The sequence below is a fragment of the Hermetia illucens genome, chromosome 1 (assembly GCF_905115235.1).
Source record: "Hermetia illucens chromosome 1, iHerIll2.2.curated.20191125, whole genome shotgun sequence".
In the NCBI taxonomy this organism is placed as follows: Eukaryota; Metazoa; Arthropoda; class Insecta; order Diptera; family Stratiomyidae; genus Hermetia; species Hermetia illucens.
In genome coordinates, this window is record NC_051849.1 from 14,480,508 (window position 1) to 14,496,167 (window position 15,660).

A 15,660-nucleotide genomic window follows, 5' to 3' on the forward strand; every position below is an offset into this window, starting at 1 on the left:
ATCGCGCTGCGACAAGCAATAATGATATCAGTCTATACTGAGTGCATTCATATCGGTAGATGCCAGACCTACCCAAATCTCTATCGAACTTGTAAGCGCAACTCCAGATTTTAGGCCTGAAGGTCTCTTGCCCCTTGAACTAGGGGGCCAACCGCAAAAAACTGGAATGAGAACTCATGTCCCAGGAATTCTCCAGAGACATATGAACTCAGAGGGCCATCCCGGTATTAGATAACCTCTGGTGAGGTTTTGTGGTTGAAGCAGACATGACTCTGATCGCAGCCTGAAGCCTTGGAGCATTCGCCTACTGAATCACTATTAACAAGTCAAAGCGAGTGCATCGTTTCATAGTACTACCACCACGTGGTACTCCTTGACTACTTAATTTTGATTTGGCCGACAGGGTTGCTGCTCTTCCTCCTCGCCACCTTAGCGCATCGATGGGACAGTGAAAGGACGCACTGAAAGATCTGGGCGGTATGCTCAAAGTTAACATCCAATGGGTTCCCGGTCATAGGCACATAGAGAGGAATCAGCGGGCCGACAGACAATGTTTCGGAAGACTGCTGGCCACTGTGAAGAGCGGACTTTGTTGGCACTATTTAATGGCCGCCGACTTCAGATGGGAAAGACTCACCACCTGCGCCAAATTAAGGAGGATCGGGCCCTCCTAAAACAAAACCCGATCGTAAGAGCCTTTGGATCAACTACGCGCGATTTTATACAGGAATAACTTACACAGGGCACTGGTATATAGGGGATTATACCGCCAGGCTTGGTATAACCGCCAGTTAGTATTGTCGAAATTGTGAAAAGAACTTCTCATGCACTTCCATTGTGATTGCCTATTGTTTCTTTGGGGACCTTGAAAAAATCTCTGGTTGTAACTTGGGGGAACTTATATATTTAGGGAACGCTAAGGCCTGTTCTCTTGATTTGAGCCGGCTAGATTATGCTCCTATTGCCCTTCCCAAAGCAGTTACCGTGTTAGTAGTTTTTGACAAAACGGGGTGCACTCCAGCGCTTAGTAGGTTCATAGGAGAGGCAACTAATACCTACTTACCTAGCTGTATCCCCAGCGGTGCACGGTTACTCACACAATCCCTAAATACGAGGATTAATCAAATACTTATTTGTGGGAACTTTTTTAATAACTTTTCTGAGTACGAAATAATTTCAAAACATTTGTTTTGTTTGGAGTTAGGGGGGGGGGACTTGAGGACGTCATTTATTTGATGCCGGACCGAACCAATTGAAGAGAAACTGCCCCCCGCTTTTTTTGTCCTGGACGAAACCGTAGTGGTCTATAATTTTTTTTAACTTTGGGTGTTAGCACAAACAGAATGGATTGATTCTAACAACCATTTCGGTCACGCTGTTCCCAGGGCAGATGTAGCATCTAATGAGTTGCACCGTTCTTTTGTCATTTTACTAGACAGTTTCCTGAATTGAAACAAATTTTTTCCCAGCGTTTTGGAGGTCTCCTGATCCTGTCGGCCCCATTATTGGGGCAGCTCAATTCATCACGATCTGGGTGGATGACAGCTAAACGCTGCAACTGCCCCCTCAATAGGAGTTTTGGCTGCATGTCTGCGTATGCGTACAGGGAGAAATCGAGGAAAGATATTTCGGAGGACATATTGAGTGGAAAGTCTAGACCTCCGTTGGAGTCGCGGGGGTCATAGAGGCTGAAAGGGCAGGACCAAACAGTGAAGACTACCTGCTGTCCCCAGAAGAGGAGACGTTGAATGATGTAGACTTTCTAGGGCCGAAGACGTATAGCGAAATGGAGGGATGTACTGTGTACAAGGAGGAGGCGCTAAGATAGCCCAGGTAAACTTCCACCATGCAAAAACTGCGTCTGCAGCGATTTTAAGGGCAATTATCGAGAATAACATTGCAATAGTGCTGACTCAAGAACCCATGGTGTACCGGGCGCGAATTTGCGGTCTTCAAGGAGGAAGAGTGCAGATAATTTGGGATCCATCTTGTGAAAGCCATCCACCTTGTGAAGCTTGCATCGTTCTCAAACAAAACTTAAAATATATAATATATGCCTTTTAGAGTCTGATTGGAGGACTTGTGGCTATCCAAGTCTCACTGGAAGCCGGTGGTAGAACTCGGGAGGGCAACTTAGAAGTAGAAACAATAAAAAGAAATTTTAAGGAAACAGATTGGGACCCCTATACAAGGAAACTGAGTGGCAACATGGCTCATAGTAAAATAGAGTTGGAAGCAAAGGTGGAAGGCTTTAAAAGCGTCGTCATTTTCGTATATGAGGTCAGCTTAAAGAGGTTAAGACTGCCAAGAAGTGCACCCTGGTGGAACAGGAACTTTGTCAAAATGAGAATGGACTTCTGAAAACTCTTTAACCAGGCGAATCAAACCGGCGACTGGTAGAGGTACAAAAAGCTTTGACGACGTATAGCGACGCGATCAGGGAAGTAAAACGAGATAACTGCAGAGAATTCTGTGAAGGTATCGAACAAACCACAGAAGTATCCACTCTATACAAAGCTATAGCCGAAGACAGACATTACCCTCTGTCTGTCTGAAGATAGGATATTTTCTGAGATTGAAGAGGACCGGATGAATTTGCTTCTCAGAACTCATTTCCTGGGATCACAACATTCTGTCTAGCGCCCCAACAGAAGAGAAAAGGTGAAAACTGGAAAATTTGGAAACTGACAAAAACTGCTCGGAACCTAGAGTAAGATGGGGGGGGGGGGACCTTTGAATCATTAAAATCACAATTTGGGAGTGTGGTAGTTGATGAACTTCTCCTGGAATACAGGTCGAAGGTTAGGCTGATGACATTCTTTTATTCTTTAACGGCAAATCTGAAGATACAGATTACAGATACAGATGTGACAGATTTGAAACGGGACCTCGAATTACTAGTATCTGGTACAGGAAGTTGGGGCTGTGCATCATTCCAGCTAGAGACAATCTAGTCTCAGGAAGGGCAAACTTGATTAGCTGAGAGAAACAAGTGACCGGTCAAATATTTAGGAATCACACTACACCTACTAAACTACCTTGGAAGACACATAGTGAAAATATATATTGGAAAGCCTCAAGGATCCTGGTGACTTCCAGGGCAAAAATAGGGACGTACCCCGAAAATGCTGCACTGGATATATACTACAATAATAAAGCCAATGATAACCAATGCGGCGGCTACCTGGGTAGACAGAGCTGATTGGAAACTTCAAAGACTAGCCTGTGTGTGGATCAGTAGAGCAATGAGGACATGCCCGACGGTATCCTTTGAGGTCCTTCTGAGATTGATTCCTTTCCATCTACATATACAGATGCAGACAAGGAGGGCAATTTTCAGAATGTCCGCGCGTATCAGCGGAAACGAACGTGAAATTTTGGTAATGACGTAAAGGGGTCTGAAATGTCGAAAAGGACCCTTCCACCATTTGCGATGGTAGCTAGCGAAAAGCTGTGCAAGCGTGTATCAGTCGAATTGAATAATGTTTCTATGGATCAACTTAAAATTTATTTCTTCGGACATTTCAATATAGAATGCATAAAAGATACCGCTTTTCAAATTTCCCACCTGAATTTATGTTAGCTTGAGTTCATTCTGGAGAAAGTGAGCTACCAGACACCCAGTTCAATGCAACTTTCCTCGAAGGAAATATGAGTGGAATCCTCTAACGACAAGTTGATTGAAAATAAATTAAATTAAATTGAAGCCCCCAGGAATATGTACCCGAATGTTTGTCTACATGTTCAGGTTTTAGATTTCAATTTTTTCGGTATTGACTGCATTCAGGCTTTCAGGCTTCAGAGTTTTACTGTTTAAATAAAAAAAATCGGAAATTGAGAATACACCGGCTCATGTTATGAACTTCTCACAAGAAAATTCAATTTTGTGTTTTTTGAGACTTTGTTGTGAAGTTTAAGTAAGCGTTTATTAATCAAAGATATCCGAGGCTAGTGGTAATCTGTTCAGTCGATATTGTGCACATAAAAAAAAAAATCCCTAATTGAACCCGCGGCGCGGAAATTACATAGCTAAAAAGAGTGGTGTTACCATACGGCATTGTGATAATTAATTTCACCTTAGGTCCTCCATTTTATATTTTTGCTATGAATGAATTGATAAAAGGAGCATATCAATTAATTCATAGCTAAAAAATATAAAACTATATTGGGCTGGAAAATTGTACTACCTTCACGCTTAATGTAGTGGTTATCAGAACAATTTGTTGCCTTCGACATTTTCCAATTGTAGAAGCAATCTTGTGTTCACTTCCCTGGAAAGGTTTCAGTTTTCTATTATCCTGGACAGGAGGTTACAATAAATCCAGGGAAGTTTGCGAAAGTTCTATTGAATAATTCTGTTCGGAGACGGTCAGCTTCATTGACTTTTGTCCTCTTAAGAAGCACGCTCAATATAATTTCCTTTTTTATTCGGAGATGTAAGTGGATTAGAACCGTTGCCAAGTGGTTCTTTCAGGTTTCTGTAGGCATGATAGATAATCTTTCTGCTACCTAACCATAATTTTCGAAATTGTATTCTGTTTTTCAGTTGATAGCGTATCATATTCTGCCTTTCTAAGGTTTTGCTTGAAACAAAACTTTATTAAAATCGGTTTAATGTCTGTCTGTCTGCCTTTTTTGGAATGGTAGGTGAAAAGTTTTAAAAGCGACCGCTGCCTTCTGCTATCCGGTTATGTGAGATTTTCATCCACTAAAACCCCCTGTTCCTCTATCCACTCTCCTCGCGGGACTGCCGTATGGTTGGAGCTGGATCAGTATTTAACTGTTATTAGTGGTGGTGATCCTCTCCCTCCCTTTCTTCCTTCTAAACTCCTCCCAACGTAGTATTCTGTGGATATTCTTTACTGCTTGTTACACGGATTTCTACACCGAAATCGAACTCAACATATTCTCCCCGAGATTTTCCGCTGATAAGTGGATATTGGCTGCAGCTTCCATTTCTGTTCTGTATCATGTGAACCTTGGACAGCAGAAGGGTACATGCTCCGAATCCTCCGTAACGTACTCGCAAATCTGGCAGTTCGTAGAATCATCATGACCAAATCGGTGAAGATATCCTCGATAACTACCATGTCCGCCTAAAAACAGTGTCAAGTCATAGCCCACATTACCACGCCTCCGTTTAGTCTAGCTTTCGACGTTTGGTATCAACTTTTGAGTCCAACGTCATTTTGATCTCATCCCATCGTTTCTGTCACTCTATCAGTGAATGATCCGACTGCAATCGAGGGCTTCAATCACCAAAACATCGACAGACATCATCCCAGGTATGATACTGCTGTGTCGTCGGATGTCGTAGTATCGCCTTTTCAAATGAGTTGTCGACGGCTTTGTCTTTTAGTGTTTTATTTACTCCTTGGTGGAGTATAGGTCATCCACACAGATTGTGCTTCAGTTTCACTATAATCATACTCAACGCTTTGCAAGTGATAAGCTCACAGCCGCGAGAGAAACACAAGGCAAACATAGACACCCATGACGACTGGGATTCGAACCCAGAGCAACGAGATTGGCAGGCTGACGATCTACCCCCTCAACCATCGCGGTATCGCTTTGTCTTGGGCTCCCTATATTCTTTAGCATTCCTCCGATCAACGGGCTGACGTTAGATGCTTTTTTAGCCGCATATTGTAGATGTTGCCTGAAGTTCAACTTCTGATCGAAAGTCATCTCGAGATATTTGAGAGCAGTTTGAGAATGATAATTTCGTTTTCGACTTTAATTGACTTTTCTTGAGAAGGTAGAAATCTTCAAAAGACACTGGTCTGGGGACACCCCAGTGTGGGATTTTTACCCACTGAAAGCACCCTGACCCGTGACACCCATGCCCCGTGAAACCACCATAAGGTATTACATTAAGGGTGGAGTCAGCTCACTCTAGAGATTTCAACGCATGGGCTGACGAATGGGGCAGCCGAGAAACGAACGCAAGAGGACGAATATTACTCGAAGCTCTTTCTCGTCTGAATCTTGTAGTGGCTAACACTGGATGCGTAAACACTTTTCGTAAGAGAGAAATGGAGTCCGTGATAGATGTCACTTTTGTTAGCGATGTTTTAGCTAAGGATCTGCAGTAGTATGTCAGTGACGAATATACACATAGCGACCACCAGGCCATCATTTTTGAAATCAGACATGGAAAACGAATGAAACGGTCTCGGACGAGAGCTGAAAGGTGGGCAGCTAATAGGTTTGACGAGGAGATCTACGGAGAGGTTCTGCAGCAAAATACAGTGCTTGAAGGAAGCGCAGAAAATAAAGCTCTGCAGATTGGCGAGAAGTTGCGACGAGCATATGACGCATCCATGCCAAGGTATGTTGAAATCGGAGAATGCCGCAAGGCCTGCCTCAAGGCCAGAAGGCGCAGTCAGCGAAATAGAAACCGATCTGGATACGAGCAATTACATGAAGAATATAAAAACGCTCGGAAGAAACTACATGTGGCTATCATGAAAAGTAAAAGCGACTTTAAGCGACTGTGTAATGAAGCTGACACGAACCCCTGGGGTGGCGCCTATAAAACCGTAATATCGAAAGTTAAAGGCAAACGCTCCCCACCGATCTCTTCCCCTACTCTACTTGATGAAGTAGTAATGGATCTTTTCCCACAGAATGTGAGTACCGCTGACCTTCCCACTGTCCAGATAGACACCGCCGAAGTTCCAATGGTAAGCGAAAAAGAGGTCCTCGAAGCTGCGGATAAAATTGTTGGAAACAAAGCACCTGGCTTGGATAGCATCCCCAATAAAGCTCTGAAGGCAGCAGTAAAAATAGCTCCAAATATGTTTGCCGAGGCGTTCACCACATGCCTTAAAGAAGGAGTATTTCCTACACAATTAGAAGCAGAAATTAATTCTAGTCCCCAAGCCAAACAAACCTTTGGGTGAAGCTTCGTCCTACAGGCCGATATGCCTTCTAAATAATACTGGCAAACTATTCGAACGAGTAATCTATAACAGATTAATTCGAATTGCCGAAAAGGATGGCGGTCTCTCCGAAATTCAGTTCGGTTTTCGAAAGGGGAGGTCTACAACGGATGCACTTGTCCTAGTAGCTAACACAGCTAAGACTGCATTTGACGAGGGCAAATGTTGTGCAGTGATTACACTTGATGTGAAGAATGCCTTCAATTCCGCTAGATGGAGCAAGATACTTGAGTCCCTAATTAACTTAGGCGTGGCGAAGTACCTGGTACGTATTGTTGCCGGCTTCCTAATCGATAGGACTCTGTGCTGCGAATCAGATGATCCTACCAAACGACATGCGGAGTTCCACAAGGGTCTGTCCTAGGGCCACTCTTGTGGATTATTATGTATAACGGGGTACTGACCCTAGACCTTCCTACTGGTGTGGCCTCCATTGGTTTCGCGGACGATATTGGTGTGACGGTTGTTGCACGCCTTCTCGAGGAAGCCGAGCTCTATGCAAATGAAGCAGTCTATGAGATTAAATCCTGGTTAGAGAATGCTGGTCTACAGCTCGCAGAGCATAAGACGGAAGTAGTACTTATTACCAAGCGGAGAAAGTGCACTTCCATGAAGATCAAAGTTGGAACGCAAACAATTTATTCCAAGCCTGCACTTAAGTATTTAGGTGTAATGATTGACCAGAGGTTGAATTTCAGATTGCATGTGGAGGGTGCAGCAACCAAGGCATATAACATCGGAGCGCTGGTTGCGAGAATGCTACCAAATATAGGTGGCCCAAGGCCGAGCCGTCGACTCCTTATTTCAAGGGTGGTCAGTTCGATCCTACTGTATGCAGCCCCAGTATGGGCAGATGCATTGGAAAATATAATAAATAAGAAAAAGATTGGAGCTGCGTATCGCATAAGTGTACTCCGAACAGGTTGCGCTTACAGAACAATTTCTAATGAAGCAGCTTGCGTGATAGCAGGAATGATCCCGATTGAGATTCTGGCGAAAGAAATACAACGACTTTACGATCGAACGTACCTCACCGGAGAATCTCTTGCCCGTCGGCGACAGTTCGCACGAGCTGAAACTGTCGCGGAATGGCAAGAGAAGTGGAACGAGTCAGAAAAAGGCCGTTGGACTCACAAAATCATATGGGATATCCGGAAATGGATCGAGCGACCTCACGGCGAAGTAGGTTTCGACCTAACTCAATTCTTGAGTGGACACGGAGGCTATCGAGCATATCTGTATCGATTTGGGCGTGATGATTCGCCATATTGCCCACAGTGTGCAAACATTCCAGAGGACGCAGAACACGTCTTTTTTCACTGCCCCAGGTTCGAAACCCAAAGGGCTACATTAGAAGCTACAACCGGGGAGCACTTTACACCCGAAAATATCATGGAGCTTATGGTGAAAGCCAAGGGTATATGGACCGAAGTTGAAAAAGTGATTACAGCCATCGGAAAGAAGCTTAGGCAGGAGGAAGTCATCCGAAAGAATGAACGCGAGAGGAACACGAATGTTGACATGAGCGCAGAATAAATTCTGATCCAGCCCCGCGACGTAATACCAAATGGGAGTCCCGTGGGGAGAGTGGAAGGAGGAAGAGGTGGTTTTAGTGGGTAAGAGTCCCACATAACCGTGTGGCAGCAGCCTGCGGTAGCTTTTGGAGCTTTCCACCTTCCATCGGAAAAAAAAAAGCTCACTCTAGACTGGTCACTTTTCGTCTCTGCGCGGCGTACCTCTATCTTTCGCAGTTTGCTCTGGATAGCTGCGATAATGGAATTGATCGCATCCCAGTCTTCCTGACATGTTAGCACTCTTCACACCAGGTACCAACAGTTCTCCTAGAGAGTCTCCGGTCCTATGTGTTCTCTGGGACTCTATCGCAGTTTGGACAATCAGCTGAGGAATCCAGTTTAAACCTGTACGGGTACTGGCAATATTCTCCATGCCTCGCGAGAGACTTGGCAAGATTATCATTAATCTTACCGTACCGTCTCTGCAACCATTCCTTGATGGCAGATATGAGCCTTTCCCAATGTTCCTTACATCTATTTCCCTTTCGGCGTTCTTCGTCTGCGATAAAGGAGAGATTGATTTCGCATTGTATATGCTTGTCATCTTATTTGCCAGGGTATCAACCGGTATCATTCCCTAAATGAAGAACGCAGTACTATCTGAGGCAGTCTTCATGGCAGAACACACACTTAGGGCTGTTCTTTTGTAGACTCATTCTCTAAACTGGAGCTGCATTCAGCAAGATCGAGCGTAATAGCACTATGCAATTTGGAAGCATACGTTAGGATCATCCTTGCCAAGGTCAAATTTGCAGCGGATGCTTTGTCGCAAACATACTGCATACTGCGCCTATCTTCACTCCCAAGTATATGGTGGCTGGTTTGATGATGGTGGTGATATGATTCCCTATTTGAATACATGCATAATTTTTTTTCCGGGCTTTGGTGATGCGGACCGCTTTCATTTTTTCCGGGGGAAGCGTAAGATCAGAACTCTTTAGTCAACCCTTGAAAGCATTGATCACTTCACATGAGTATTACTTCGAGGTGTTTTGCGATCACAACCAGTGCTATATCGCCAGCTTAACCCACCACCATGATGTCCTTTGGACCTAAAAGGTTAAGAACATCATCGTACATGATCTTCCATAGCAGTTGGCTTAGTACAAAGCAATGTGGGATCCCGCGGAGACAAAGTACTCCTGGAGTCCGTCATCGGTGCCATAGCAAAGCTCCATTATTGTAAATAATGGCTGCGAGGTAGGTGGGAATACCTTCGCCAGAGATTACCGTATTTGGTTCCAATTGTCTGAATTGGATACATTTCTCATGTCCAGGATCACAATCACTCAATACTTGTCGGTACTATCCTTTCAGTGATCTGCTTTTGCTGCCAAATTTGATGGCATCAATGGTTGATCTGACTCAACAAAACCCATACTGCCGATCTGAGAGACCTCCTTGGCTTACAACAACCGGGAGTAATCAATTGCAGATTAGTCACTCTAGCATTTTCCTGACAGTGTCCAAAAGACATATAGGACTCTTGGAGGTTGACCAGACTTAGGCAGCAGTACTAACTTTTGCCGCCTCCGTGCCGTTGGAAATATCCCCGCGGACATACATGCTTCGGACAACTCAGCGAACATTTCCGGTCTGAACTTCACGGCAACCTTAAAGGCCTTATTTTGTACTTCGTCCAGGCAAGCATTCTTATTGGTCATTTTCAATTATTAATTGTTCTCTCTCTAATCAATGGCTGATTGCAGAATGACTAACCCCGTTGCTACGCCGGCCTCTTGCCTGTCATCCTGCTACCAACAAGTAGGCAAGTTGCTCAGGCGTAGGCCAAGTAGAATGAAAAACAGGCCTTGCAAGCACGAAGATCAATCGTGTGCCATTATAGCGGCCTTCAGTGTCCTATGCCAGCGTTCCAGCATACCATTGCGGGTGGTACGCAGTCGTCCGATGGCGTTTGAAGCCGAGGAGTTTTCTTAATTTCGAGAACAGGGTACACTCCAACTTCGGTTGGAACTCCAAAGCGCGGGGTAGATTCCCAACAAAGCACGATTGTACGGAAACGTCAGTCAAAGGTGGCCTCAGGCCACTGCGTGAATCTATCGGTAATTATGCAGCCATGCGAGTCTCGCAAGGGGCCAATGATGTCGATGTAGATCGCCTGAAAACGCTTGGTAGACCGAGGAATAAGCCTACCTCTTTCACTACCTGTTTGGTGACTTTACATTTCTGACACGCGATGCACTGCCTGGCCCAGGAGTTAACATCTTTAATCATTGAGAGTCAAAATTATTTACTAGTGACCAGCCGATTCGTTGTCCAAATGCCTACTGTCTTAGATAGTGTATTGGATGGAACACTTCTTTGAGAAAAATGGCCGGAATATATGCCCTTGGTCCTATTTCAGAGGTCTCGCAAAGTATTTCGGAGGTTGAGCCGAAAAGAGGAAACTCCCGAAATTTCTGTTTAGGGTTGCCCGTGAGGCTCCGAAGCACTGTGCTATCCTTTTGCGCCTCGGTGATTCCTAAAAACTCGACCGTCGTCTGCAACTACGTTGTTTTTGCCAGACACGTGCTGGATGTCTGAAGTAAACGGGCTTACAAAGTTCGGGTACCGAAGCTGACGAAGGGATGCTTTGTCGGGGTTCTATTTAAAAGCGAAGGTAAGAGGCTTGTGGTCCCTGAACACTGTGAACGACTTGCCTTCCAGGGAGTATCGGAAGTATTTGATTGCCGAGTACATGGCTAATAGCTCAAGATCATAGGTGCTGTAGTTCTGTTGACCTGTATTCAATTGCTTGGAAAAGGAGCTCAACGGCTACCAGCTTTGGTTAACCGTTTGGTGAAGGGCAGTACCTACTGATACGTCTAAGGCATCGACGAATAAGGCTATGGGTGCGTCTAATTGAGAGAATGCCAGGAATGTAGAGGCTGTCTGGCTCGAATACCTAGACGGCCTTTATAGACCATGCAATGAATATGCCCAAAAACCCTCGTAGATCCTTAACTGTTAAGGACATTATGGTAATACGCGCAGCCTTCGGGCTCTTCGAGTTCACACGGATGCCTTTTCGTCTGTGCAATGCAGCATAAACTTTTCAGAGGTTCATCCACTCTGTCCTGTGAAACCTTAAATTTTGTTTCGTGTGCTTGGATAATGTTTTGGTCGCCACTTCCTCTGTGTCGGTTGCGTAGGTTGTGGGAAGTCTATGGTAGATTCAACCTTGTCTGGGTTCGGGTGGGGAGATCAGGTGGCCTAAAAACTTCACCTCCTGTTGAAGGAGTTTGCATTTTTCAACGTTAATTACAAGACCGGCCTCAAGGACGTTGAAAAATATATCCAAGGTATTCCAAATGCTCAGGCTCAGAGGAAGAGGCGAACAAAACATCATCCAAGAACACGAAACAAAAGTTAAAATTTCACAGAACGGAGTGAATGATAAGTTTATGCTGCATTGCACAGACGAAAAGGCATCCGTGTGAACTCGAAGAGTCCGAAGGCTGCGCGTAATGCTGTAATGTTCTCCTGAGTTACAGGGATTTGATACGTTTTGGCTAAGTCTGAGGTCGCGAAAACACGGCAGTTAGCGAGGTTGTGCACAAACTCGTGGATGAGTGATATGGGGTAGGAGTTTGGAATGGTCTGAGCATTCAGATATCTTTAATCGTTGCATGGTCTCCATTCACCGTTGGGCTTTGGAACCATGTATTGTGGAGAAGACCAGCAGCTATTTGATGGTCTACAAATACCCTGCACGTCAAATTTTTTCTTGGCAGCAGCGATATTGTGGGGTGGTAATGGACGCACCTTCGAGAAGATAGGGGATCCAATAGTGCGGATGTGGTGCTGTACATCATGCTTAGCTGGATGCGAGAGACTACTTTCGGCAGTTATGTTGCTGTACTTTCCAAGGAGCATGCAAATGCGAGGTTCCACTACTTCTTCAAAAACGATGGAAAGAGTGACAGTTGAGCAGGTGGTAAGTTTTTTTTGAAGACCTGAGCGAGGTTACGGGGTCTATAAAAGACCTGTTATGCAGATCCACTGGCAATCCATATTGGCCTAGGATGTCTGCGCCTAAAACAGGCCTGCTGATGTCTGCTATAATAAAACGCTATGAAAACGTTCGTCGAAATCCTAGACAACAGTTGGTGGACCTACTTGTAGCCGTAAATGTATATGGTTGAGGTTGGGAGGAGGTTGAGTTTGTCGTTGCTAGTTTGAGTTGTTGCGGGTCCGGTTTATGATTCCTCGAATCCAGGAGGATTGAGGCGTCTGCGCCCGTGTCGATTAGGTAATGGTGCTTGCTTAAAGAATCATAGATGGTTAGGAGGGATGGAACTGCGTTCTGGGCAGCCGTTTACGGAGCTCCCAACGAGTTTATTCTTTTAATATAGTGAATGTGCATGGGCCGCCTTGTCGGCAAAAATTCGGTGATACCAGTAAACTGCAGGACTCGTTGAGGTCCCTGATGTGCGATCTGCCAACACTCCCATAGACCCGGAGTCTGCACAAGCCAAAAGTGTGAGTATTTTCCGGGAGTCACAACTACCGCTTCTTCAGAGACTCCACTCTGATCTTGTTCCCGCCCAACTGTTTCATCTTACGCAGCAGTTGGCTCGGGTAGGGTCGCCTAAGATGAGGTCCGTCAGGAAGTGATTCAGCTTTGCTTTGCTAAAGGGTGACCTTTAACATTGAGTAAGAGAACTCTTCGGCTACAACGGCGATAAGCTCAATCGACTCCTCGCCGAGGCCGTCGAGGACTTGATTAAATCGCGTGGCATCAACAGTGATGCCCGTGAGCGCGAACTGTGCCTCCAATTGGCGGAACCAGGCTTCCAGGCTACATCGCTAAAATGGTAGTACCCGTATCGCCACTGTGGCCGCAAGGGATGCAGACACAGGCACCTGCAGTGTTGTTGTCGTATGACATTGCGAACTTAAGCTGAATTCACGAGGAGAAAGCGAACAATTATCCGAGTCCCACAACGAGCGGAAAACGTGACCAGAGTGAAAAATCCAATAGCACCACGACCGTAGCGGAACTCACCTCCGAAGCCGAAATATTGGAGCCCAATACCAATACCTTGAGATGAGGAACCAGTGGAGCACCAGAGGTCACAACCTGCCCAACTTTGTCATTAAAAAAATTTGCGGGGGCTTCGGGGGCCTAACCAATTCAATAATAATATTTACATAAAAAATTTGTAGGTTGTTACTGGACTTACGGAGAAGTGTACCTGGTTTCCTTCCTTCGGTGGCTCAGTTTTTTCAGGTGCCTTATTCTGCTGATCGGATAAGGGGCAGGGCCAAACTACCGGCCTCTCTGAAGGTAGTACCTGTTAAAACCTACATAGAGACGCTCAAGTCCTACTTCATCCGCTATACTCCCCAGGTGTTGCGTCGTCCGATCATTATTTGTTCCGTTCAATGGCACATGGTCCGACTGATTAGCAGTTCCGCCCTAATGAAGTTATCGAAAAATGGCTTGATTCGTGGAAAGCCTCAAGGACGAACATTTTTATCGTAACGACATTCGAGCTCTCTTCCTCAAAAAATTGGGTTTCAGTTGGCTTCAAAGTTTTCATTCGAGTCAAATTGCTTTTTTGAAGGAGACATGTTTACTTACGAAGGAGTAATTCCACTTTCAATTAATCTTTATTTCAGCAATTCAAATAACTGAAAAGGTCTTGTTCTTCATGACTTTCAAAATAAATGGGAAGGAGAGGCAATCATGGTCGACGAACATATCGGGATGGAGAGACCTTCCAATAATGATTCTCTACTTCAATCCAGATATGACTAAGTGGACCACAACACATCATTCTCACCTCACCTGACTCCTCTCTCTGCGCCAGCTTCACCTCTCCATAGAAAAACCGACCTATCATTGGTCACGTGGTCACCATCGTCCTTCCAAACGAATATGGCGTGCACGTTCATCCTGATGGCCTTCCACATATGCTATGACATTTTATCTTCGTGCATTATTTATCACATTCAACAAGAAGAGCAGAAAACCAACTCCATGAAAGATATGCGACCTGGAACTCGGTTTTTCCGGCTGACGGAAAGTCAACTTGCTCATCCTGAACCGGTGAAGCGATGTAGCGAGTAAATAATGTTCCTGGAACGATGTCGTAATTCATACACTTGTATGGTTCGCCTCCTGTTGGTTACCCAGGAGAGAAGCTATGCGACCTGCACAAACGAAACCCTACGTTTGTGCACCGGCTGACTTTGAAATTCATTGGCTATAATTTGATACCACACACTGGCGGGATGAGAAAATGCGGTCATAAATTCCACATCATTCAGGGAATAAGATAGTTAGGTTTCAGCACTGAGTATCAAGAGAGGAAGGTTTTCCTGGAAAGATATAGCACCGACATTGGTACAAAACAGACACCATAATGCACATTTTATGTGACAAATTGCACAGTGCAACGTTAATGGAGTCTATGCTGGGAAGTTGACATGGAACTTACTTGATAAGGATTCCGGAAACGAAATGGTATAAGTGAAAAGCAATTTAGTTGATTAGTAAAGGAGACGGTCTTTTTTTGGGGTAAGGAGGTAAAATGCAATGTTGCGCATATTGTCGGATGTCTGTTCTCGCAGGTGACCGGCTAAAAACCACAATCTTCCTCTTAGGACAACTGGAAACCTTTGGTACATTACATTGAGCTGTGATTATTCAGTTAAAAAGCACAAAGTTCACGGTTCAGGGAGTCTCATCTGGCCTACCATCTCCCTATGGATCTATGTCTTTTTCACCTCCTCATTTTACAGGATGACAACCGTTAAACCGTCCAAAAAAAACTTAATCCCTTCAGCAGTGATGGTGACACTCCTACTTTCTATAGAAGAAGAGGATACGGATAGCAGGTATCATCAACCATCCCGTTCCAGTACAGACATGCGTCCTTGGTTTCCTGATTTTGTGCCGGTAAAATTCAAGGGTTCGCTGAGTAACCCTTTGGTATGGTCCCGGTCGCACATCTTTGATGGGTTATGCAGTTCCTCTGCCCTTTGATACGCTCTGTCAGGATTGCTTCAATGTGTTGAGAATGCAAACTCTCTCTTCGCAAGTGATCGATTCGTAGTTTTCATCATCATGAGGCATACAGGTCCTTCCGCATGGAAAGGGATCGAAGCAGTGACATAAGCGGACGCTACTCATA